The 27,119-nt window shown below is 38.5% G+C and overlaps 1 protein-coding gene and 1 long non-coding RNA gene across 4 annotated transcripts in view; both read left to right on the forward strand.

Annotated features, from left to right (window-relative positions):
* Positions 1–10,123, forward strand: part of LOC141414961 (uncharacterized) — a 33,734-nt gene extending 23,611 nt beyond the window's left edge. The window contains exon 2 of the long non-coding RNA XR_012439981.1: positions 1–10,123. This exon is cut by the window's left edge and continues 21,569 nt beyond it. This is a non-coding gene — a long non-coding RNA (uncharacterized lncRNA).
* Dpyd (dihydropyrimidine dehydrogenase) overlaps positions 1–27,119 on the forward strand; it is a 798,376-nt gene that overhangs the window by 723,756 nt on the left and 47,501 nt on the right. The window lies entirely within an intron of this gene.

The raw sequence follows: 27,119 nt of genomic DNA on the forward strand, positions 1-27,119 counted from the left end.
ATTCCCGAGTCTGCATTAAATTCTGCTTTCTTAAACTTTGAAGCACAAGTATTGGCACATGTGTCAAATTCTGGGATTCTGGCTCATGTCTGGAGAATCACAACACACAAACTCTAGTTCCTGGCACAAGAAAGAGTTTGTGACTGTGAACTGAGAGAAGGGGAAGTATGGAGGATTAGGCAGTGGAGTTGGTCGCCTGCCAAGGGCTAAGGAGATAAGAAAGATAAACCATCAGTTGTCTTAAGAAAACCTGAGAAGGAAAGTTAATTGTCCCTATTTGTATGAAATCTCAGTTTTACTCTATGATTTTGACTTGCCACTTTTAAGAATCCAATTCTAGCCAGGTACCAGTGGCTTACGCCTATATTCCTAGCTACTCAGGAAGTTGAGATTAAGAGAGCTGTGATTCAAGGCCAGCCCATGCAAAACAGTTTTGCAAGATCCCATCTCAATGCAGAAAAGGTGGATGTGTTGGCATGTGCCTGTCATCCAGTAATAGTAGGAAGCATAAAATAGGATGATTGTGGTCCAGGCTATCCTGGGAAAAAAGCAAAAGCGTATCTCCAAAATAAACTAGTGGCATGGCTCAAGCAGTAGAGCACCTATCCAGCAAGCATGAAGCCCTGAGTTCAAGCCTTTATAACACCAAAAGACTAAAGAATCCAGTTTTATAGACCAGAAACAGGTAAATACCACAAGGCTGAACCTTCAATCCTGTATCTAAAACAAGGTGACATAATTTAAATGGTAGTGAGTTCTCTGAAATGCATGTCAAAATTTGATCACCATTGCAACCTATTAAGAGCTGAGATCTTTGGTTGGTGCTTAAATCACGAGTGTCATTAGCACTCTTACAATGGACTCAAGGTTGAAGCTAACAGTGTCTTGCTCTTCTGTACCTTGCCCCTTCCACCATTTGAGGACACAGAATTCAACCCACTGGTTATTGCAGCAAAAAGGTGTCATCTTGAAAGTGGTGAAGTGACCTTCAGCAGACACCAAAGAGCAAGCACCAAAGATTCCTTAATCTTGGAATTCTCAGCCCCAGAACTGTGAGAAACAAATGTCTATTTTTTGTAAATGACCTAGTCTATGATATTTTGTTATAGCAGATCTTGCGATCTTAGATGGGGGTTATGACATTGTTCATAAGAACTCGTGTGCAGGCATGAGTAGTAGACTATTTCTTTTTATTTAGAAAATCGCTTTAACTACACTGGTTTAGGCTTCTCGTTGAATTAAAAAATGAAGGAGACTATTTCTATATATCCCAAATATATTGCTCTTTGTTGACTTAGAATTACCCACAGCTCCTCCATAAAAGATAATTTCAAAAGTGAGGGTCCTTTATCATTACAAAGGTCTTAACATCTGGGAACATAGGTACTGTCCTTTCTTTTACTGATATCAATATGGCCAAATAATGGTGCCTTGCCTCCACAGAATTTCCAGGCTTCTAACAATAAGCATGCAAAGATTGAACAGTTTGAGACATTCTTGCAGCTCTACAGAAAAGATGTTGCATTTAAAGAAAAGTTCCTTAAGAAATTAATTAATATGAGCCAGAAGTCGTTCAGCCTATCAAATCACTATGTGCTGTTGTTTCTAAACTGGATGGAATATGGAACGAAGACAGCCTGCCTTCAGACAGCCAGTTCAAGAGAGGAACACGGGACAGAATTTAGACCACTATGTACTAAATGCCTGCTTAAAAGTCAACAAGGTTTGCTTATGGTAGACATAAGGAAGAGACTGGCCGAGTTTTAAACACACTAATTCACTTTTGAAGGCCTTTTGCCAAGTTAACTGAAGCTATCCTGAAGCTATTTGAAAAATTAACCTAAGAACAAACAGTGATCAGGTCTGAAATTCTGTTGTCAAAATTTGTTAAGAACTGGGCTTTGAAAAAAAAAAATGAAAACAGAAACATAAGGGTTTTATTCAGATATCCCATAATTGAATCCCAGTGATAGAGATGAAGTAAATAATTTGTAGGGGGTAGAGCCCTTTCTGGTCCCCATTGATTGATTCCAGGGGTAGGACTGTCCTCTTTAAAATTCAGATATTCAAAGTAAGTCACAGTAAGAGAAAATTCAAGGACCAATGAGACTGTAATTGGTTTTAAACTCTGCGAACTAGAGAAGGCCTGGTAGAAAGGGAACTCTCTTGCCATCTTTCTCCTCTGTTTGAAGAGTTAACTCATCTTTCAGAATCAGACACCCCATCACTTGGCCTTCAAAATCCTACTGGACTCTCTAATCTCTCATTGGTCAGGTGGTACATTAAAGAGTCATACATTTTCAACCTTCGTATCATTTTATAGAAAAGATGTAGCGTTCAGTTGAGAAGTGTAACTAACATTCCATTATGAGAAGCTTAGGGGAAACATTCCATGTTGCATTTCGAGGGCAGCCTCCCAGTGACTTCATCTTAATATCCCTAATAACATGAGAGGAACTTTGTCTTTGTTGTCACTTTGTTCTTTATCACCTATGTTGGGTAAAATAACTTTTTGGGTTTAATTTCACGCCTTTTAAATAGAAATTATCCTGTAATTACCTTGGAAATCCCAGCACCCTACACTATAGACAGTGTTGAGAAATTAAACAGAAAATGTTATGAATTTATGACAACGATTCTTTACCCAAATGGTAAAATGCCATTTTTTTCTTCAGTATAGTGGCATTTGTTATCTGCAGGATAAAAATGGAAGGACAAAGGGGAGGAAGGAAGCGAAATCTTGGAATTTGTTTATGTTCCATAGCAAGAGAACAATCCTGTCTTTAGTTATCTAACAGATGAATGCATTCTTACAATATTCCTATTTAACATTCTAGTAATAGGTTTAAAGGGAATAGAATATAATGTTGACTTACTTTTGTTTTCTCATTTTTCTATATTCCCTTTGGTATATTTTCCTCCAGACCTACTACATATTCAGAGTCCTCAAATTGCCGCATATATAATATCAAAATGTGGCAACCTTCAAAACCTCGTGTCTAATATTTAACCAGCTTAAGCTTCTCTGAGCCTCTTGAACCTGTAACTTTGTGTTCTGCCAAATTTGGGAAACATTTGGTCACTATGTCCTGATGTAGCATTTCTGTTGTCTGAGATTCCAACTCAACATTTATTAAACCCTCTGATACTGTCACACATGTCCCTGTGGTTCTTTTGTACAGAGACTCAGGACACCTAACAGGACTGATTTTGTTTTAGCAGACAGTTAACTTTTCTGAATGCAAACCTCCAAACTCAGCCCCTCTGGAGTGAGCAGCCAACTGAAATATCTGTGCAGCTGTTTTATCTTTAGAGATGCCAAGCAGAGATGTGGGTGGAGGGTACAGGAAGAATACATTGCTCCATCTTTGTAACTTCCTGCTTTCCTGGGTATCCCTCCAGTATCCAGATGCTTTGGTGCCATGATCTCTTGCTTCTCAACAGTAATACTGGGTTTCTCTCTGAATTTTAACCTCACTGCTTGGTACCCCTGGGCCTTTCCTTGGGCATCCAGTGTCATCTCCCCTCCAGTTTCTGCCTTCTTTTGGACTTTAAGTGTCTTTGATGACTTTTGTGTTTGCTTGGTAAGTTATCTGAAAGCAAAGCCAAACAGGAGAAACCTTCATTACCAGAAATGGAACTCTACAAAAATCATCAAAGAAACACAAAGAATCCTCATGGAGAGAACACTCAGCTAGTTGTAAAACTTTTTCAGATTGCGAACTTGTACAATTTGCAAACTTAAATGTTTTTTGCTGTTGTTTTTAAATTCTGCTCCTATATACTGCCATCTCTAAATCAGAGTAATGAATTCACTGGTTGTGAGCAACTTGACATGATTTGTAGAAGCACAAAAGGCCCCAGGGAATTGGACTTGGTATTGCTCACTTTTAAGCTAATAAAGAGAAAACCCCTACAATCAAATGCAGTGAAGGGTATAATTGGTGCAATACTGCTTGCTATCAGTGTACTTTTCAGGGTCATTTTTGTTAACTGAAGAATGAAGTAGAACATTTTTAAGCACCCAACCCTTCAATAAGAATATATACGGTTACCCTGAGCAGTCAAATCCAAATATGCAATGCCTGATTATTTCAGAAGCCCCTATTCAACATTGCTCATTGTAAAGAATCTTATTCTTTAGATTCTTATTCTTCAGAAGTCAAGCCATATCTAGAATACATATCACGTTCAAGTCCATGTACCATTAAGGGTGAATAAAAGTGGCAACAGAAAAGGAGAGCTTATACACATATTACAGGTATGGGAATGCCTGTACAACCTGAAAATATATCCATCAAGAGGTGTGGGCAGTTTTCACAGCAAGTAAAATATCTCAGAAGCAATACTCCAACCTGCACCATGGAATATATATTTCCTGAGTCAGGAGAAATTTCAAGCCTCCTTTTTTCTGTTTCCTATGTTCTGGCTAATGCCTTACTTATAATCATTGCTTCTTCATTCGGTCACCATGGAAATGAGAGGGACTGTGTTGTCATGGATAGAGAGCTGACTTAATGATAGGAAGCTAACTAGGTATCTATGCACCTCGAGGTCAGTAATAAAATCTATCTTATTTGAGGAATGAAATCCCACATAAGTAGATAAGTCTTTCCGATAAGGAAAAGGCAGGAAGGGGCTCTCCAAAGAGGTTGAGTGGTCAGAAAGGTGACATGTGTTTGAATGTGGGCAAATACCAGATAAGATGTCATCAAAAAAGGCTTGAAAATAACCCAGTTACTGCAGCTTCCAATCTAAGAACAGAACACTAGCATCTGAAGAAGGGAAAACCAAGTTCTCGTCTCCCTTTTAGGGCATATTAAAGTGAGATCCTCTCTGTAATCCAAGATCAAAGATATTCATTCTTTTGAAATAACCACCATTTCAAAAAAAATTGCAAGAATAAAAATGTAGACATTTTTCTCAAAACTTTGACATCAATCAAGTTATTGTTGCATCAATTGGAGTTTTTTAGATCAGTGCTGCTCAAAGTATGGCACCCTAACCAGGAACATCAGCAGTACTAGAATTTGCTGTAAATGCAGACTCTCGGGCCCAATTCTAGAGCTACTGAGTCCCAGTCTGCATTCTAACAAGATCCCCAAGTAATGGATACATGTGTTACAGCTTGAGAAGTACTGGAAGAGATAATATAATAAAATAAAATCTCAGTGTAAAAAGCCTCTTTTATGTCTTATTTAGTGACATCATTGGCCAGTGAGGTCAAAAGAACATTAAGGAAATTTATAGATGGCTATAATTTGGGAGTGACTTTCAATTCTCAGAAAAAGATAACTCGCACAAAAGAACCTAAAGAGGTTACAAATAAGGAGGAAGAAATGAAATGAAACCTGAGTAAATGTAAGATATGAATCTGTGAAATAATAATGCCAAATAAGACATTTAATAGACACAATTTAGAAAGCAGTATTATCAGGAGACCCAGAGCTGGGATGAAGGTGAAGAAAAATTAGAGTAAAATCAGCCTTTCAATGTATTCAGATAGTAAAAACAGCTCATGCAATTTGGGGCCTCCTCCCAGAGACAAATCGCAGAAGCGGACAATGGCTCTTTTTTTTTAATGACTCAGGTAAAAACTTAGAACATTTGGACACAGAAGCAAAAAAGGCTCGGGCTTCACACAAAATCAGAAAACAACAGGTTATAAAGATTGGTAGATGAAAAGAAGTATGGATAGCTTAAATGACATTAAGTTCAGATTTATAACACATGGAAATATGAAATTAGGCATAAAAATATGCCCCAATATTAATGCACATACCACAGATCACAAAAGCAACTGGGTGCCAAGTAATTTCAGGCCACGTAATCATCTCCCCAAAGAAAAACTAACCAGTGGTTGCCTCCTCCCCACCCCATTACCAGACCAAGAAAAGCTCACTCTTGTACCACTCTACCTGAATCCACTTTTGCCACAACACAGGAAAAACACACAGGTTACCTGGTACAGTGCTACCACCTTGTTAGCTACCGAGACACATTAACTCTGTCCTCTCTGCTTTGTTCTAGGGTCACCAAGCCAAACCTAAACTCACATGCCAGTCCTGTTACCACACTGCTTGTGCGTGTGACAGTGATGGAGGGAACTGTGGGTGTGCCGTTACTCTTTTTGCCACCTACACCAAACTCCTGCTTCTCTGCATAGCAAGTCAACTCATTAAGATCCAGACTAGTTTTGGTATATAGTGACAGTGTAAAAAAAGTTAAGAGGTTATCAACTATGATCAGGTGAAGCTACAGAACATACCATGGTTTGCCCTGCTAAAACTACACCTCTACAATAGGAAAATTAGTGCTTCTAGCACAAATAAATAAATGGCTGATTACAAGAGATTTTCTCACATTTAAGAAGGCTTCTCTGTAGGGTTCCTTTTTAAAAATGAGCTCCTCCAGTGTTTTTAAGTGTTTTACAGATCATTAACTGCATGGCAGAAGGGCAGTGGGAAGGGATTTCTAATAGGATGTACTCAAATTGAGGACAGATAAAAATAAGACAAGTTATATTTAAAATTCTACTTTATCAGTGGGAAAACAACCATGTAAACATAATCTTGTCCATTTTCCAAGCATGTTAGCCTTCAGAGAGCAGCAAACTTGAAAGAATCATGACATTAATATCCTATCTATATGATATATATTGATCTCTCAGTCTATATGACAGGCACACTCATGTCTCAGATGAGTGTCTATATGAACACGATATTTGTAAAATATATATTTGTAAATGTTATTTTCTTCTGGTGGAACTGAGGCTTGAACTCAAAGCCTCACACTTGTTAGGCATGTGTTCTACCACTTGAGCCATGCGACCAGCCCTTGTACAAGTTTCTTAATGTCTTAAATATGGCGTCTGGTATTAATACCATTATTTAGCAGGCATACTAATAGACATTAGGTATCTGGGTCTGCATATGTCTGGGTATTTATTTGTGAGCTAGCTATTACTTGCAGAGGGGAGGCATCATAAAAAAGTCATACCTTTGCATTTAACATCTAAACTTAATCCTGGCTTTTACTTTGCAAATCTTATCCTTTTAGATGTAATGCAACCATCAATATGTTCATTCTTTGCTCTTAAGCTCTTAAATATTATTTAGAGATGGCTTAGACCAGAAAATAAATCAGCCACATCACTGGAAATTTTGGATAAAATTGCATCCTATATTTTTTCTACCAGAAGTGTCAGACTGCTTCTGATGGAGTAAATGCTTTACAAAGTTAGCAGTAGCAGAAGGAGTTTTCTGGAAAAACCAGATAAATATAGATTCTTAAGTGCATTTTGATGGGAAACCTAGAAACCACAATAATTAATACTGTGTCAAATTAAGCCAGGGTAGAATAAGTTAGTTCCTAAATAACTATAATATTAATTTAATATTTGTTTCTTATGGGGAAAGGCAGAAAAGAACCTAATGAATAGTGTGAGACAAATTCCAAGGAGTACTACTCCAAAATTTTTTTTTTTTGCTTTTAAGTTCTTCCATGGAATAGAAAATATTCTTATTACTATGTTTTTAATCTGAAGTGAAATTTATATCTGTGACATTTGTTACACATGTAACAGTGTGGGAAGAATTTAGATCTGAAGATGCTGATTCTGACTATTCTACAAGCTGATTACATGGTACCTGATACCCCTCTGAGTTTCACTTTTCTCATCCACAGAGCAGAGATCATTAAATATCTCCTGCTGACTTCATTGAACTCTTATAAAGAATGTAGATGTGATCTCTTTTGACATATATATACATATATATTTTCTCTTTCTCTATATATGTATATGCTTTTAAATGAAATGCTATATTAACATACACAATATTTTAATGTTTTCTACAGTGTTTGTGTTATAAAAGGAATATATTTCATAGATGAATGTTATGATAATGTAATGATCTTTCATAAGATAGCTAGGTTTGATATCAATATTGATTTTTTATATGTACACCACTTAGCTTTGTGGCTTATTTCATAACAAGAAGCCCTAAATCTAGCAAGGTTTATTCCATTGAGTTTATTACCTTATCAAAGCAAGTAATTATATTTCTAGTGTTTTCAGACCAACAACAAAAACAGATGAACATAATACAAAGAATATTGTAAGGACAGTGATCTCCATGTATAAAGTTCTCAGATTCCAGGAAGGTGCAACATATTCCATTCATGTGTGGTTTCTTATAAACAACTTTAATTTCGTCTGAAGCTAAAGAAAAGCAAGATGGTTACTTGAAATAAGGTAATAGCTCCTTCTTCCAAAGTGGAATAGAAGATGGACAAGAGGCCATAGAAGGGGCACGCCTCTCTCCTCTAGAAGTCATGAAAGCAGATCATGGGAGAATGTACCTAGAGCTGGGGTCCTATTTTGTATAAGAGAAATAGATATTATCAAGTAATGGTTATTCTAGACGAGTGGAGAAGAGAGCCCCAGTACCCTCAAGAGATGCCTGAGTTTTGGAATATTTCTGGTTGCCCAAACAAATTACATTTTTTGAGAGAGAGTCTTCCTATGTAGCCCAGGCTGGCCTCCTGAGTGCACACACTTACAGGTGTGCACCGTAACACCTAACTACAAATTATGTTCTACCTACATGAGAAGATGAATAAGAGTGAAAAATGTTATTAAGCACTTGAGTGGTGCTTTCATTCATTACTTTATTCATTCATTCAACAAGATTTATTAAACACCTAGCTACTATAAGCAAGGTACTGTGCTTAGGATTAGTACACAGTGCTGAGTAAGATAGATTGGGTTCTTGCCTCTTGGAGTACAGCAGTTTTAATTTTTAGAAAAGCTATAGTTTGTGCAAGTTCTTTTGAAGAGGAGAAAGAGATTAAGGGGGAATGTGTAGTCACTTAGCGTGAGTATCAGTTCTCCAGTGTGGGTTGTAATACACAAGTGCATGGAAGCCATGCTAGGAATTTCTCTGTATAGCTATCTGTATCCCATACTAGCAAAAACGATATGTCTTTCTTATCATCTCTTATATTTTCTCTTCAACAAAATCAGAGAAGAGGGTGGAACAGGTTCTGCGTGGAAGTGAGGGGGTGGAGGGGTAGGGATGAGGGAGGTGGAGGTAAGGTGGCACAGACAATGTATACACATGTAACTAAATGTAAAATCGATAAAATAAAAGGAGATAAAAAGGAGTTCTCAGAGGGAGGGGCATTGGAAATGAGCTATGACATATGAGAAGTGTCCTCTTCTTGTACTTGGGGTGAGCCACTTGGAAGGAATGGTATTTGGGAAGGTGCAGAATAAACAGAAGGAAGTCCTGATGACCAAAGTTAGAGGAAAAAGTAGAAAGTGACACTACACAGGATGAGAAAGGTTGGCAGTGGCTATTGTAAAGAATTAAAATGTTATTGAATGTGCAAAAGGAAGTTGGTGAGTGATTTTGCACAGATAATGACATCATCCAAACTTTGTTTTAGATACTCTGTCATGCTGCCATGTGAAAACATATAGGGAATGTGCAGAGGTGAAACTGGAGACATCACTGAAACAATTATCAGAACTGGCTTCATGGGTGTGTGACCTTTCCAGTTGCACAAGGCTCCCCTCCCAGAAGCACCATGCTCTTGGATTAATGCTCTGCTGACTCCACCTTGAGAGTCTTAATTTTTGAGCTTGGCACTGATATGAGCTTTCAATCTGTTCCATGTACAACATTTTAATTATTTATACAATATTAGTTTATGATCACAGCATATATCTCATCCACTTAATAAATATTAGTTCTCAAAACATTGCTAATTTCTGACATCTTGTCATAGTGCATGTACATTTGGTGCATTTACAACAGAGATGAGCTCCAAGGGTGTGAAGAATTCACACTTGCCTTTCCAGTCCAGCAAAATCTATTAAGCCCATAGCATGCTAAAGACTCAGTTCTGCGAAGTTAAAGCAATGCAGCTGTTTTCTATTCAAAGCTTATAATTTAATTGATAGTTCAGACTCAAATATCTAGAATATAAGGAAGGGTACACTTGTGAAGGAGATACAAGCAATGCTTTGTAAGAGATTTTCTTTCTTTAGATGGACCATTAGAAGTTTCACCAAGTACGTCAGCTTATTTAGTAAGAGAAATTCAAAGATTTTTGTAATGACACCAGAATGTGGGACACCATTATTGTGGCATTTCATTTTAGTTAAAACCAGATATTGCCAGGAATTCTACAGTCAATATCTCCCAATATTTAGTAAGTCATGAGATTATCCTATCCATTTCGAAGATAAATATTCTTTAGCTCTGTAAAGGAAGAGATATCAAAATGCCTCCCCTATTCAGAACAAAATCAAACAGATCTGTAATTAAAATAATTCTTAGAATTCATCATCAGAATTGATAAATAAAGTGAGAATTTGGGCCAGTAGATGGAAATCTAAAGAAATTAAGAGATAAATGAAAGTATACTAGTGCTACACAGAAGATATGTGTTTAGTTTAACAAGGCATATGTGAGTATTGTCTATACAATATGGAATTCTTGCCAGTTTGATGCTGACTTCAGAGCAAATGCCCCAAAGAAATATGTACATAAGACACACATGCACAAACACACACGCATACACACACACATGTGTGCATGCACACACCTGTACGTATGCACAGAACAGAGGCTCACGGGCAGTGGAGGGATGTACCAGGGCTCCAGAGACAGAAACCTCTGACATTGAAGAGCCTCCCTTGTCATGCATCACAGCCATAAGACTGCAGGCATTACATCCCAGGACATTTGTCACACTTTCAGGATTCCATGATTACAGCTGTGGGTAGATCTTCTAGTTTATACCTCCTGAAAAACATCTGTACCTATAGTTGTCATGCCCCCAAAGCACTCATACTTAGAAAGTATTAAGGTTAAAGAGGCTGCCTGTGACCCCAGGAGCTATCAAGACATAGAAACGGATTGTTCTCACCCTGCCCATCCTCAAAGTAGAGCATAGAAACCTGAACCTCTTCGGACAATGAGCTTGAGATGATGAAAATAGGATGACTGTTGGGTTAGGAAATGGATGACATTGAGAAGCTATGGTACAACTTAGGAAATGTGTGGAAGTCTGACAGTCGGAATCAATCAGGAACGAGCCAAGAGTACTTTGGGCAGCCCTGTCTTTCTCCAGCTCAAATATCAGTATGATAGTTCAGCTTCCAGACCCTCTCCTTACCACTGCAAGCCTCCTCCTCCCAGCTTCTCCTTCTCTGTTGCTCATATATCACTGCTAGTGGGTTCTCCTGTGAGTTATTTCCCAAGCCATCACTGATACTACTTGACCAATAAATATAAGTAATTCTTCCATTAGATACTCCAGGCTCTTTACCATCCTACTGCAACCTATTTTTGCCAATCTTGCTTTTATTATTCCTTTCACACAATTTATCTCTGAGTCAAGTGGTCTCCAAACATGCTGTGTTCCTTTCTCTAACAGTTTCAATATCTTAGCTTATAACATGCAATTCCTCTGACTCTCTCCTCCCTGCCTCCTGAAATTCCACTAATTCTTCAAGGTGCTGTCATTGCCCATTCCAGGAAGCTTTGTTCATTTTTTCATACTCTAGATCGTATTTCACCCCTCTAAAGCAAGAGAGTGTCTATTTTACTTGTATATTAACATTTGCGATATGCACACGTATTTTTCCGAGTCTTTGTATACCTGGTTTTACCCACTTTTCCACCCCGGCCCCAATTATAAGTACCGTGAGGTCCATACTTTTCTATTTTGTCCCACATCATAAAGGAAGGCTCACTAAGGTTTATTTAATGTGTCGCTAGACAAGGGTGACTTCTACCCACTCTACTATTACACTTCACAGCCATTTTACTTCCTGCCAGACCTTATGAAAAGTCCATTGACTGAAGCAAAACAGATTGCCTAAACAGAAAGTGAGTTGTACAGCCACTGATGGTGGTAAATTTCTTCACATTTGCCAATTCAGAATGCTCTGATTGGAATAATCATATGGGCCAGTTTGCCTGTGTCACTAATGCTTTTTATGCCTGGAATTATTAATTACTCCTCCCCCTTTCATTCTCAGAAGAGTCCTAGTTTAGAGGATAAAATATCAGACATTCTCCCTACAGCCCGTTTTTACGCACAAGTGAGAAGCCTCAGCTTACGTGTCCATATTGCTTTAGTTTTGTTAAGCGAGGTAGAATGGAAGTGGGATGGAGTACCATCTCAGCCATCTCTTCCCAATGCTTCAGGCTCAGTGTAAAGCAAACCAACCAACAGAGAGACAAAAATAAACAGAAAAACAAAACAGGGAAGGGTAAAACACAAGCAAGGATCATTGGGAGAGAGATTTTCTTCTTTTGTCTCCAAGGAATTCTTCATTAGACTCGATTTAAGCCTTGAGTTTGAGGTTTTGTATTCTCAGTTGGTAAGCACACCTATTAAAAAAGCAATGTATTCACATAAATTCCCTCGCACCAGCAGGCTCTGTGCATTCACCATGAGCAGTGGACACCATGCCAGGAAAACTCGACTCCTGGTACAGAAACCTGTGTGCATATGTGTGTGTGTGTGCATGTATGTGTGTGTGTGTGTGTGTGTGTATGTGTGTAACAATGCCAAAAAAAAAAAAGGGAAAGAAAAAGAAAAAAAAAACCCCACCTAATTCTTCTCTGTACACCGTGGTTTGCTTTACTTAGGGACGTGACCTGGTTATCCCCTGCAGCACACATTCACTACAGTGATCGTTGACTGGCAGATGCAGAGTAATAGGATGCATATTTCAGTGCTTATTATAACACCCTGTCCAAAAACAACCTGACAAATTTGTGATTTCGACAATATCTCATTTTGCTGGCTGCAGTGCTCTGTGATTGTCTGGCCCACGTGCCTTCCAGATTATGCACACCACCAATACTTCTCATTAAAATGGCCACAGTTCACCAGTTTCGGTAGCTTGGAACGAACTTGGAATGAATTATTATCCAACAAAGAGGCTTCTGTCATGCAGAACAAAAGACAAGCAAAGGAGAGCTTTGGCTTAATGAGGCTAAGTGAGTGTCTCCTGCATCACAGCTACTTGACGGCCTTTGAGCATGCTTTTTTTCTCCACAGGCCAAAACCTTTGGTCTATTATTTTGTGTTTATGCACCTTGAGGCTAATATACATTTTAATATGCTGCACGTGGAGAAAAAAATCAGCCTTTAGATTAGAACATGTGCACTCCCTGTTAAATTAATGACAACCGAACATAGAGATAAATTTAGGTTTTCATATTTAATTATAGCGCACTGCAGTACGTTTAGCAAGGATAAATTGCATTGTTAGTATGCTCCATTTTTTTTGACATCGTCTATTAACCGTGCACACTTGCCCCACCACCACCACCACCACCACTCTGTACCTTGCTGACATCTCTCTGTGTATCCCCTTCTCTCCACATCACCCCAGCTTGGCTCGTAATTGAAAGGTATACTATTTTATTTGTTAAATTTAGTGAGAGAACTAGTGCTCTTTTGGCACTTCTGCAGTACGCATAAGAATGTGATTTGTGAGAAAAAACAATAACTCATCTAAGGATAATTCACTTGTCACTCCGCCTCGCTACATCAAATTACAGCGATGAGTGTAAGTGCCCTGCCTTTCTGATCTACAGAAGGCACAGAGCACAACGTGCAATTCTGAGGAGCGACGTTTCAACAATCCCAAGGAAAGCCTTAGCCATCCTGCCACTCAGAGGAACTTTTCCCTCAGTTTTAATTGATTTCTTGTAGACATGGGTACAGTTCAAGTAGCAAAGGTTTCTGGGTAATAAAGACTACTTACCTTTGGAGGAAAAAATTATCACAGGCAGAGAAGATGAACATTGTTGCTCCTTCTTCCAAGACCACCAAAGCAGAAGTTGGTTGTTAATATAATGGAAAAGTCAAAATGAACTTTTCCTGTAGAATGACCAGAGAACTGCTAGCTCTTTTGGTTTGGAGGCTATAATTTTCCCTTCTATTAATTGAGTGTATTTGTTCCCTATTATGTAAACTTACAGTTTAACTTACTTCATATACCAGTTAATACAGTTCCAGTTGGTTGTCCAAAATGGAAAAGAATCTTCTACTATCTTTGTGTGAAGTTGAAAGAAAAGCGTTGGCCTATGTGTCTCCATTAAGGAAGCATACACATTTGTTGTCCTTTGGCTCTGAAAGTCAGTTGAATTAGCACAGGTCTTAAAGTCAGACAATATTTTCTAGAGTCTAGAGTGCAGATCTGGCTCTGAGCCCACCATGAGACATTTTTTTTCCTGGCCACAGGTGGGATTTGATGACAGGATCGAGGCAACAGCAACAATTACCATGTCAGGGAAGTCAACATGTGGGGGGAAAATGACCCTAGAGGAATCAGTTACCATTGGCTGATGAGCAGCTTTTCTTGATGACACAGTGAAGCAGCTTTTACACTTTTACTACGAATATTTCTCTTTGCTCAGATTCTGGTAAAATGATACTTACAAGACAGGATTGTAAAGAAATGGCCTTACAAAGGTGGGTTGTGAAATTCATTCTCAAAATGCTTTTTGCTTTCAATATTTTTAAATGTTTTATTAGTATATGATAGTTGTATAGGGGGGTTTGTTGTGACATTTGCTTTCAAATTCAATTCCCCTCCAAAACTGAAAGTGGGAGGTCATGAGAAGCTAAGTAAATCATTGATAGGCAGTAAATATATCGCATATCACATAGCTCTTTTCTTATGACTAAAAAGAGCTATTTTTTAACCTGCAAGTGCTTGACAAATTTAAGTTCTAAAACCCTCTGTGTGGATAGAGAAGAGATTTATATTTACCATGTTATAGAGGTTGACACTGAGTTACTAGGAGAACGCAGACCTAATTGGTGCTGTCACCGATTACACTAAAATTTCTTATTCAGGGGTCTATATTCACTCATCCTTGAGGTTTCTCTTTAGCTGTGGACAAGTGGTTCAGACATCTCCATCAGTACTCATTAGTGACCATCAAGTCATGTTTCTGTGTTTATCACTGTGCTGTGCAAAGAATTTGCTCTCACTGGTTGAATGTACTTAAAGCAGATCCTGAGATGCCCTGCTACCAACACAACTGTTCCACCAAAAAGGAATTCGAAACTATGCCTTCTTCCAGACATCTCTAGTCCAATAAATGTAACTTGGTTTTTTTTTTAATAAATACAATACTTTGAAAAATAATTTCAATTCTCCCTAGGAAACCAAACCATATCTAAATGTAGTTCCAATTTTGTTTTAAAAAAAAAAAAACTATGTACATGTTGACAGAAACAAAAGCTATAATGGAATCTGTATATCAACAGACCTTTCCGAAGGCAGAAATTCTGGATTACTTTTATTTTCCTCTTCTTCCTTTCTGTAGCTTCTCAGTCTCTTGTAATGACTGTGTATTTTTATACTGAGAGAAACAAAATGTAGACAGTAACTTTAGAAAGTTTTTTATGAGTCTCTAAAGAGTGACTGATCAAAAATTTCATCAAAATAGCCTTAGAAGAGCCAAATTTTAAAGAACTATAGCTACTGAAGTGCCAATAAGAAAAAACAGATAGAACATAAAGCACTGGCATTATTTAGCTTACAGAATAAATTAATATAGTTAAGCCAACCAAGAGGATCTGGAAAGAAATTGCTATTTCCTTTTTAAAAATGTAACAAATTATTATGTAATTTTATAAAGTTTTCTAAGTCTACTACTAAGGGAGGAAAATAAAAGCAAGCTGTAGAATTTAAATCTAACAGAGGTATGCTTTCCTGAGAACACGCTGTTTTAAAAGGAATGAAAAAGTCTCTGAGATCTTTCTTGTTAGTTTGTTTTTCTTTTCTCTTTACTTCTTTTCTTTGGTCTTTGAAAAAAAAAGAGAGATTCTCCTGTGTTTATAGCTCTATATACCAGATAGAGCTTTCTTAATGTTACTGAAGCTTTCCTTAAAACATATTTATCAGAATTCTGAAGTCAGTTCTTCACAGGTAACAGCAGAAATACTTGGTGAAGTCCCTGTTGAAGACAGATTTGCTTATCCCAACTGTGCTGTGTGATTACTTGTGCAAAATGTGGTCCCGTGCTCTTGAGTGCAAGATAGTTTGTAGGAAAATCTTTATTTTATTTTTCGTTAGAATCTAAATTCCTATCCTCTACACCTTACATAGGGATAGAGCTCAAAAAGCAGTTCCTTAGTTCTGTCAAATCTAATTTTGCACAACCTACCCTCCCCTAAAGAGTCAAACAAAAAGGAATTCAGGGTTCTCTTAAGAGCCCCTGAGTCAGTCTTAAGTGTGGTTTGGGTAGGAGGACGTAGATCTTCAATGCAACCACTTGGCAAGGGAGTCATGAACTCTACCTACTCTAAGCTGGTTCTGCAATATCTTAACTAGAATCCAGTTAATATGCAGAAGCCTCTAGGTGTCTGAGGTCATTCATGTATTCATTCAGTTCAGGTTACTACAGGTTGACTATCCTTTATCCAGAATACTTGGAACCACAAAGTTTTGAGTTACAGATTTTTTCCAATTTTAGAATATTTGCATTCACATAAGAAAATATTTTTTGAATGGGAACCAAGACAAAAGACAATATTCATTTGTGTTTCATACACACCTTATATACATTGCCTGAAGACTTTTTACAGTGTGTGTATGTCTGTCTTTGTATATGTGTGTATGTGTGTGTGTGTGTGTGTGTGTATACATGTGTGTTTTGCTGGGCATTAAACGTAGTCTCACGCAGTCACATCTCCAGCCCTAATTTCATATAATATTCTAAACAATTTTGCACAGGAGATAAAGTGCCATTATGTGTAATTTTGTACCTGTGGCATTATGTCAATACTCAAAAAGTTTTGTATGTTGAAGCATTAGATTAGGGATATTTAACCTAGGTTACTTCCCTACCAGGCACTGTTTGGACAGTTGGGATAGTTCAATTTAAAAAAAAAGAAAGTTCACCCACACGGAATTTTTAGTTCAATAGGGAGATGAAAATTAACAATAAAGATAATAACTGACAGTATATTAGGTGATAGTATTTTAGGGAGTTCAAAAGCCTGAGGGATCAGGAGACAGGTTATTGTTTAAGGCTTGGGGAAGAACAGTGAGAATGGACTTCATCAGAGAGGGGAAGGAAGGAAAAAAGGAGGAAGGGAGGAAGGGAGGGAGGGAGGAAGGTAAAAATCTTAAGGAGTGGCAATGATTTGTGGCTGAAGTAGATTGGGTAAGGAAGGTAAGACTGGGTGGAAGATGGGTGACTATCTTCATGCCCCAACCTAGTCTTCCCTAACCCAAGAACCTGTTGGCCACCTTCTGTGCACTTCTCACCCCCCTTGACTTCCAAGCATCCCATCTGAGTCTAACATATATTTATCAGGTCTCCATTATGTGCCGTGGACCGTGATGGACTACATCTTTAGTATTTCCCATTCTACCCCTTTTTGGATTATAAGACAAAGTAGGTAAATATTCCTATTTGAACTTTCTCTTCCTTCCCATGTTTGCTAAATATGGTTTTGTGTTATAATAGACAATACTTGATTATTGAGGAAAAAAATGATTCTCCAGTTTATTGAATTAACTATACTCCCAGAATAATTCAGAAGTATGTTGATTCTCTTTCAAACCCATTAGATACCTTTTCTTGCCTTTGGATAAAAATGGAGAGCTTTTCCTGTCCCTTTCAGGCATTAGAACACTTACGGATAATAAAGAATCTAGCCTGAAATGTGTTGCTCTCCTGCTCTTTGTAGATCTCTGTTTTCACTGCCAGTAGGACCTACAGCAGCGGTAGAGAAAGGGTGAACATGCATAGGTCTCCTGTAATATTTTTTCCACCTCCTTCTTCCAACCCACCTCTCCTCTTCTTCGTGTTACTTGTGTTTCCTTCAGTCTGCTGGGAAGGAAGGAGACACCAACACTAAAAGATGCTTGTCTATTGGCCTTATGGTTTGGTATTGTTACCAACCCAAGTAGGGTCGATCCCCAAGTACTGGCTCTGTTTCTTAAAGGATATTTGTAGCCTCTTCTGGATTCTTCTTCCATTCTCTGGTCTTAGTGATATTCTTTGTCTCTGCTCACTGGATGTCCTAAGCTTCAGAAATTTACTTCTGAAGACTTTGTAGTAGGATCACCTGTCCTAGACAGATAGGCTCATCACCCAGTTTTCCATAGCTCCCCAAATGAGCTCCCAGGCTCTGCTAATGTGTGTAGAAATCTCTCACCCAACTCTACAATCAGGGAACCCTAATGGTCCATCTCTAGCATTAGGTCGTTCTACACAAGACTCAAATACCACCTTCCTCCCTTTCATCCTCCACTGGCTACCAGCCCATATACCAAGGGACATGCCATATCATTTGCTAAGATTTTCCTTACTACAGCTAGCAGCTGTGCCATGAAGGCATATTTTAGCAAGTAGCAACCATGAGGCTCAGAGCAAAAAATGTCAGTCCCCTCTTTGGACAAGCACCCCATTCTTTATGGTTCTAGAGTGATTCCTGCCATTTGGCTTGAGGTAGGGAAAAATGAAGATTCTGTAAGAGAGGACAGAAAAAATGCAGCCCTTTTACTAGGATGACAGTAAATTATTTTGTCTGTAGTATATTCTCTGTCTTTCCTTAGAAATTGGCTGGATGTGGGTGACAATCTGAATCACATTCCTTACAAAGTCCTGCCCAGTCTTCCTTAGAAAGAAGAACATTTTTCCAGCGTCTCTTTCATCTTTGGGGCCTCAATGAATACTAGGAAACGCCCAGTGACACTCCATTATTTTAGTGGAAGTGATAGTGAAGTTTATTAGAGAAGGAATGTACTTTCAATTGACTGAAAGCACATTATCTCAGAGAGATAGAGAACAATGACATCCTATTAATATAGTGTCCTTAAGTTAGTTCTCAATTTCTGTCCTGGCTTTCTAGCTGTGGTTAGCATAAAAATTTTTCAGGCTGAAATACATGGAAATGTGGTAGTAACATTAAGAACAGAAATGTAATGAATCTTCAGTTGATTAATCTCAAGTAACAGAGAAATTTTAAGTACTAGAAGTCCAAGATTTTTTCAAATCGTTGAATAAAAAATTATCTTTGGGTTGGATGCTGTTTCATTGTTCCTGTTGCACATATCAAAGTAGTATGATTAGGTTTTCCACAATATTTTGAATTTTCTTTAAAAGGATCATCTTGGGAAACCTTGGGAATAAGTAAAATTTTTTATGACTTTTTTCTTAGAAGAATGAGTACTTTGCAGTTTTCTAAAAATCCTATTTGCTTGCTCTTGACCATGATGTAATGAGAAAATCCTGCTTCAGAAGCAGAGATGTATAAACCAGAATAGGACTGACAGAATTCCAGCATTCTGAATTTGGAGCTAGCTCACGAAATTGGTCAACCTTTTAAATAAGATTTGTGAATCTAAAAGGCTTAAGAATCTGCAATTGTGGCAGATTTCTTATTTTTCAAAAGGACTAAACTCAATGACAGAATGACAGACTTCCTGAAGAGTTAACATGGGATCACCTTGGTGGTTTTTTGATGATTACTGTTTACTCTGCACAGGCCTTTGTTTTGACAGTGGAGCACATCTAACCGAGTCAGCGGTGTGGCTAAAGTCGTGACAGCTCATCACGGCACTGCACAGTAACCCAGGAGCAGTCAAAAAGAACTCTTGGTTTTCTAAATCCCTGGAAAATGCATTGCTTAATTAGCAGACACCAACTTGAGTGACTTCTCCAGAGACTCCCAATTAGCTGAGCCTCTAGCCTAGCACCATTAATACTTCTCTCTTACTAGTTCATACATATATATGTATATATATTAAATCAACAAAAATTTCTCAATGCTGTCACCCTAGAGCCCAACCTATATGAATATTTTCTGGGAGTAAAATGGAAAAGAATGAAACTAATGTAGTTTATTAAGCAAACAATCTTAGAAGCAGCACACAACCCAATTCCCAGTTGCTCTCCTCACAGACTCACCAGATGATATTTCCTGCTGTTTCCAGTTCCCTCTATTTATACCTCTAACCGGATGAGCTCACCATGCCCCCTACTGCTTAGAAGCAATACTACCACAGTGTAGCACAAAGCAACACATCTTGGTACTCTAGAGATTTCTTTCTGGCCATATGCTATCTTTCAGAATGCTTGTTGAACAACATTGTTTGTCTCCCCTTGGTCACCAATGCCAGGATAAATCTATGGAGTCATGCTGGCAGGAGGAATGGCCTTCCATCAGCAACAACAAACAAGTTCCTTATTGCTGACCCCACCATCTGTCCTGGTTTCCACATGGCACACAGAGGAACAGGCATCAACAGGGCCTGGTTCAGTGTGCAACCAGTGTCTACCAGTGAGGTCAGCTTGGATATCCAGACTGCATCTGTACATCACCAGATCTCTAGTTAACATCTGTTACCTGCCCTGGGGAATGGTTAATGGTCAGCACAAAAGCCTTTGAAAGCTCTCCTGCTAAGAGGTGTGTTCACTGACACCTTGGATCATCAAGGTAGGGAGATATCCTACACTCTATGACAAAGGCAAGAAGTAAGTTTGGTCTCCTGTTCTGTTTAAACATCCACCCACCAAGACCACTCCCTTTGTAGACAGTGAGTATGAGACAGATGCTGCTGGTCCATGATCGGCCCTTTTAAACATGGCACAGAACAGCTCCCATATGTCTCCAAGATGATGCTCCAGCTTTGCCCCTGTGGCTGCAATATAAATCAGTTTATCCTTCCTTGCAGCACAACTTGAGCACTCAAAATATCACATTTGGTGACAAGGATAAAAAAGACAGTGCTCTCACATCAGCAATATTAAAGTAAGTGTGCCAAGAGCACATTAAAAAAAAAAAGCTGGTAGAGATACAGAGCTGGCAGAATGACTGCAGAGAAGCACACTAAGAGAAATTGTTTTTTCTTGTTTATAGCATTATAAGAAGGCTTATGGAAAAGTTCTTAAGTGTTTGTGTTATTAAAACCTCCTCTTCTGTCTGGTTTAATGCAGCCCAGTGTACTAAATAGTCAACTGCGGAATTGCATCACTACTCAAATTGTGGATCATTGTACAAGAGCTTACGTGTTAACAACCATATCAACCAAATCAATAGAGTATTTTCCGTGTTTGCAAGGCAGATGACTGAGCACACCGAAAGCATCGTGGGTTGTATGGAATGGTGCTAGCTGGCGTACGTCAGTGAGGTCCGCGTCCACGGTAATTAGCTCTGTGAAGACATTGCTCCTAACAAGCATGGAAGACAGCATCCCACAGCTATCAAACTCACAAGCACTACATGGGGCACCAGGAGTTGAGTAGTAAACCTGGATTAAGTTGACTATTTCCTTGGCATTTGTCCTATCATTCCTCAGGTTCCATCAGAAAAATTAATACCTACCGAAAAAAAGTGAAAAGGGTGAGGATGCAGTTCTATGGTAGAGTGCCTAAAGGGAAAGGGAGTAGGGGTGGAAGACAAGGGCTAGCTGTGTTAAGCCCTAGGTGGGCCATAATTTGTTACCTAAGAAAGAAATAATTACCAATATAGTGTTGCTACCCACACCGAGGCCATATAATATTATAAGAATATGTATTTAAATAAAAAACAGAACCTACTATGGACAACAATGAAGAAGTGATTTTTTTTTATTAAAACCTGCTATACGATAATGTATTTCAGTCATAGAGGAAAAATTTAAAATGCCTCATACAACAAAACAAGTTTTAAAAGAATTAAAGTTATAAAAATAAACCAAAGAACATGTAGAAGAAAAAAAGTGAATATTTATCAAACGTCTACAGGTAATCAATTTTTTAAAGGAAGCGCAAAAGGGAAAGACATTAACCAATACATTTCTCTGCATAAATTAAATATAAATTCAGACTGAAAGTTAGGTACAAAGATAAAACTATCATATTACTGTGGAAAGCAACTTAAAAAGAAAAATAAGATCCATAAATAAATTTAAGCCAGAGCTGGTGGCTCACACCTGTAATCCTAGCTATTCAGGAGACAGAGATCAGGAAGATCACTGTTGGAAGCCATCCCAGGGCACATAGTTCATCAGACCGGATCTCAAAAGTACACAGCACAAAAAGGGACTGTTGGAGTGGCTTGAGTGGTACAGCATCTGCCTAGCCAGTGGGAGGCTCTGAGTTCAAACCCCAATACTGCCAAGGGGTGAAAAAAACAGATGTAACTACATAGATCACAAAACCAAGGTGTATAACAAATAACCCAAATTTGGAAAGAATAGCAATAAATTTAGGGAATAATGTAATAAATGTGTCAGAATTAATGCTTTTGTTTTGTAAAAGTCTAAATTAAACTTTCAATAAAACAAATCTTAACATCTTTAGAAATACAACTGACAAAGCAAGAAATACAACTAATAAACAACTAGAAACAAAATTCAAGGTCACTAGTTTTTGTAAAAAAAGAGGAAAACTAATGTCTCATTTTCCCATCTACCACTAGGTATATAAAGACAGAATCGAGTATTGCTTTCAAACTGGCAATCTCCCAAATATGGATGACACTGAAAATGGGTTCAAAATAATCCTATAATCTAAAATCTGAACTCACTCAGACTGACAAGAATGGGAAGAATTTTATCAAGGACCATCCAGCTAAGTAGGTCTCCAATTCCAAGTTAATAAACCCAAATATATATTTTTAAAACCATGCAGAGAGCAGTTCATTGCCTATCATATTACCATTGCATAATAATCACTGTAGGCACTTGGAAGCCACATATGGAAAAAAAAAAGCTGGTTCAATTCAGAAACGTAGATTGGATGCAGTATTTTAATGGCTAAGCAGCAACCTGGCGGAGTCTACATGGTAGCAAAATGATAAACATACTGATAAGCATCTCTTGTTATGTGACCTTTTGCCTCAGTCTCCCAAATGCTTGAATGACAAGTGTGCACAACCACGCCCAGACTTCATTTTACATCTTGATGACTTGCCCATGAAAAGATGGAAGAAGGACCCATAAAAGTATAGTGTTCTTAAAGTGCTGAATTTGTTTGGTACTTGTGGTTGGTGTTCTTTTTCCATTTATCAAATTTTCTGTGGTTCTTCCACCTTTATAATTGAAAAGCACGGAAACAGAAATGTTCGTGCGTATCTCCGATTTCAGGCAGAAATGAAGAGCTATGAGTTGGGCATGGTTGTAAATTCCTGTGATCCCAGCACTCAGGAGGCAGAGGAGGGAGATGAGACTGAGGCCAGCCTGGGCTGCTGCTGTGGTTTCCAGGCCAGTCTTGGTTATGAGACCCTGGCTTAAAAAGTCAGAGGGAATTCAGGAGGGAGGTAGGAAGATTTCTTGTCTTTTTCATTTCCTTTCCCAGGAGACGATTTGTTTAATGACTGTGGAGTAGAATAGACTAATGGGAAGATACAATAGTTTGTTTATCTACAGTAGCATTTAGATAGCGGCATTTAGAAAAACAGCTCATTATTGTACATTTTTATTAGCAATAGATCTTGCACCAAAGCACTAACCTTGGCCATGACAGTCCTGTCTGTGTAAGCATTAACTGTGATTTGGCTAATTGACCTGAGGTATGCTGAGATATAAGACAGTCTGATGAGAGTAATAACGGAATTACAATTTTCATGAGTTTTAAAAGGTATCTACTGATGGTTGGTTTTTGTTCTTTTTTAAGCCCCCATCTTCTTAGGCTTCTTTCCATATATTTTTGTTGTGTTTGCTCTTAATGGTTCGGTAATTGTGATTATTATAGAAATCTTTTCAAATACATTTTAAATTGTAGGCACCTTAAGCAACCATATATCTTCTTTTAAAAATCATTTAAGTAAGGAAAATAAGGGACAAAATGTTTTATTATGTAAAAAAGTATAATGAAGTAACTCTAGAAACTAAATTTATTCAGTTTTAAATGACCTTTCCTTGAGGCTGGTATGAGAAGTTTTGTTCATGGATTTGCTGCCTCCTTGGACCTGGATTTCCTGGCTTGTTACTGTCTCACTGCACAGGAGTCTCTACTTTGAACTCCTCAGCAGGAGCTTCTTGATGTCACCTCTGTTTTGAGTCACACGTGTTCAGATCAGGAAGGATGACATGCTCAGGTGTCTTCAGAGCCTATGAGCTTTCACACACACAAATGGCTGTCTCAGCCTCCACTACTCTTGACCTTCTCAATGCATTTCCACTGTCTTGCTCTGACACACAGCGGGGATCAGCAATCCGTGCTCCTCGACCTTCTTCTTGTATACAGTCTATAGCAGTAACCTTTCTGGGGTGCAGGTAGCAGAGATACTAGTGCCCTTTATGTGACTGCTACCTAGCAGAGTTGGCTGATACATGGTGCCCAGATATTATTATATGCCTGAAAAGTGCAATTCTCTTTTCAACCTCTATAAGAGGACTTTTTTTTACCAAAAGTTATAAAGGATGACTCATTAAGAATAAATGAGGGCTGGAAGTACACCTCAAGTAGTAGAGCACCTCATAGCAAATACAAAGTCTTGAATTCAAGCCCCAGTACTGTCCAAAAATAGTTTTAATAATAAATTGAAGCCAATAATAATGAGTTCCAGATTACTGTGTTCAACTTTGACCAAAAGTCTATTTGGGCTCCTTCAAGTGACTAATTACATATGACCTGCAGTCCCTTTTCTTCTGGAATTTTTCAGGGCTTTGAAATTCTTTGAATTCAATCAGGAAACCCTTGAATAATTTTTATGTGCAAAGTGGTCTCTTAGGTACCTTATATGAAATAGAACTTACTAGAATATTTATTGTCCTATTTATTCGCAAGCCCTGTTCATATTTAAAACCTTTTATAATTTTTAATAGATCAGTAGTAACTAGATAGGTAGAAAATAGATAAGTATATGTTGGATGGATACATACATACATAGAAAATCAGAGAGCAGATATTCAAACAAAGAGATGAAATAGTTATAGATCACTATATCCGAGCAGTAAGCTAAATTTATATCAGAAGTAGAGATTATATCCTTAGCAAAAGGAGGTTGAATCGAAGACCCTGAGCTGCCTAACAACTAATACAAAAAGCAAGAGTGATCGTGTAGACGAGGCCTACAGATGTAAACCTCTGAGAAGAGAGGATGCAACTTTTTGGCTGGAATCCCTCCAGAAATGCCTGCTGTCTTCTTACAAAGAAGATATTTGGCTCTAGAACCAAAATAAATAAAATAATTTTCATAGCGTAGTATCGTGAAGTTTCACAGTGGCAAGAATTTTACAAAGGGCCATCCAACTAAGCAGATCTCTAAAGACCTTGCTTAGAAGTAAAGTTTAGAGTTCAGAAAAGTGACTCATTTAGACTCTTATCCGTAGCTCTGCCATTTTCGAATGTGTGGATGATCAGAACTGGGTGGCAGACGGCACGAGAGCACTGTCTCTGGCCTGCAATGAAATTTCCTCCTATTGCTGACCAATTAGAAGCAGAGCCTCGCCTTTTTATTTTACCTCTTAATAAGTATCTACAGGAAAAGCTAGTTCATTTAGAAATGCCAGGATATAAACTGGGACAATTCTCATGAGAACCATCGTTCTGTGCAAAGACAGTTCTGAGTCTCCTTAAAACACACTGTCTGATGGTGATGCATGCTGACGATGAAGTGACTCAGAGTCACTGAGGGGCAATAGGAGTTAACAGTACACACTACAATAAAGGGAACAACCCTTGTGCTATAGATTTAGCGACACTATTCGTACCCAGGGGGCAGGGAAAAGGGATGCAGAGCCCTTGGGCCACAATCTGCAGAGGAGCCATATTTCAGATGGACTTCAAGAGGAGTTGGGTACAGAGACCATAAATGCTCCAAGGCAGCTAAAATACAGGGCACGGGCGCAGTGCCGTGGAAGGGGAGGCTGCAAGGGTGAGTGAGGTCGAGCTTTTGAGAAAAGCTTAACCCAAGCAGACAACCAGGGAGGGAAAGGGGTTCGTGCTTATTTAATGGGTTGGTTAAGGCTCAGTAGAAGAAGGAGTGACCATGTGGGTGGCGTGTTGGAGGGTAGCTGAGAAGGAAATGGAGTCTGAAGAGACTGGCTAAGAGCAAGTGAGATACGTTCAAGGCTCTAAACTACCAAATGAAGAAGGAGAAAACTGACACGAAGAGAAACAAGAGTGAGAAATGACCACTTGGGGACCAATTTGGGGGCAGCGAGAAAGAAGGCAGGAAGTGACTGAGGTGTCTCGTCTGCATCTGCATGGTTATTACATCAATGATTAGAACAGGAAGGCGAAGAAGAAATACAGAAGGCAGCTGAAAACTTGAATCTAGTACTCGACAATGAGGAAATAAACAGAGCAGTACCATTCACAACCAGTCTCCAGGTCTCCAAGAATGAGTTTGAGTGGCCAAAACCCATGGAGCACTGCTACCAACACTGGCCTGGACACAGCCTGGCTGGGCTCCAGGGACAGAGGACAGTAAAACTGCTTTTTGTCTCACTCCTCCACCAACTCTCCTTTCCTTTTTCCCAATCCATGCCACTCCACTGTACACAGAATTACAATATTGTTTCAGGAGCTAGTGACTGTCCTCGTCATCAGAGAACAGGAAAAAGCCAAAACGAAAAGGCCTTCGTAGCCTCAAAATTGCGCCGCACTCCCACATTCCTGTTCACTGTTGAATAGAAGGGCTCCACATCAGCTGGCAAGAGCCTGACAGACTGCAATGTGCCCACCACAGGCAGCCAGCGAGCCCTCCCCGCAGTCCTGCGAGAGCACTTTACATTTTCTTCCCATCTTTCAGCTCATAAACATGTTTTTCTTCAGAACACACACCATATGCCATTGGAAAAGGGTTGTAAAGTTTTATAGATATATTTGAGAGTGTTATAAGAGTATAATAAAGCAAAAATAATTCAAAGGAATGGGAATTATTGAACAATGGAATTAAAATATTAGACACGGGTAACTCCAAGCACATTCAGTTTCTGTTTGTTTGTGTAAGTCATAAAAACCGAGAACTCTTGTTTAGTTCAGAGATATGAAGCTTTTGAATCAGGCTTTTATTTAAAAAAAAAGTAGCCAACAATTTCTACACTTTATTGAAAGCCTACATGCCAGGATTCAGTAGTCGAGAGCTAACCAGTATGTGTGCATCTGTATTCTAGATGCCATGTG

This window comes from Castor canadensis, chromosome 12 (assembly GCF_047511655.1).
Source record: "Castor canadensis chromosome 12, mCasCan1.hap1v2, whole genome shotgun sequence".
NCBI classification, from domain to species: domain Eukaryota; kingdom Metazoa; phylum Chordata; class Mammalia; order Rodentia; family Castoridae; genus Castor; species Castor canadensis.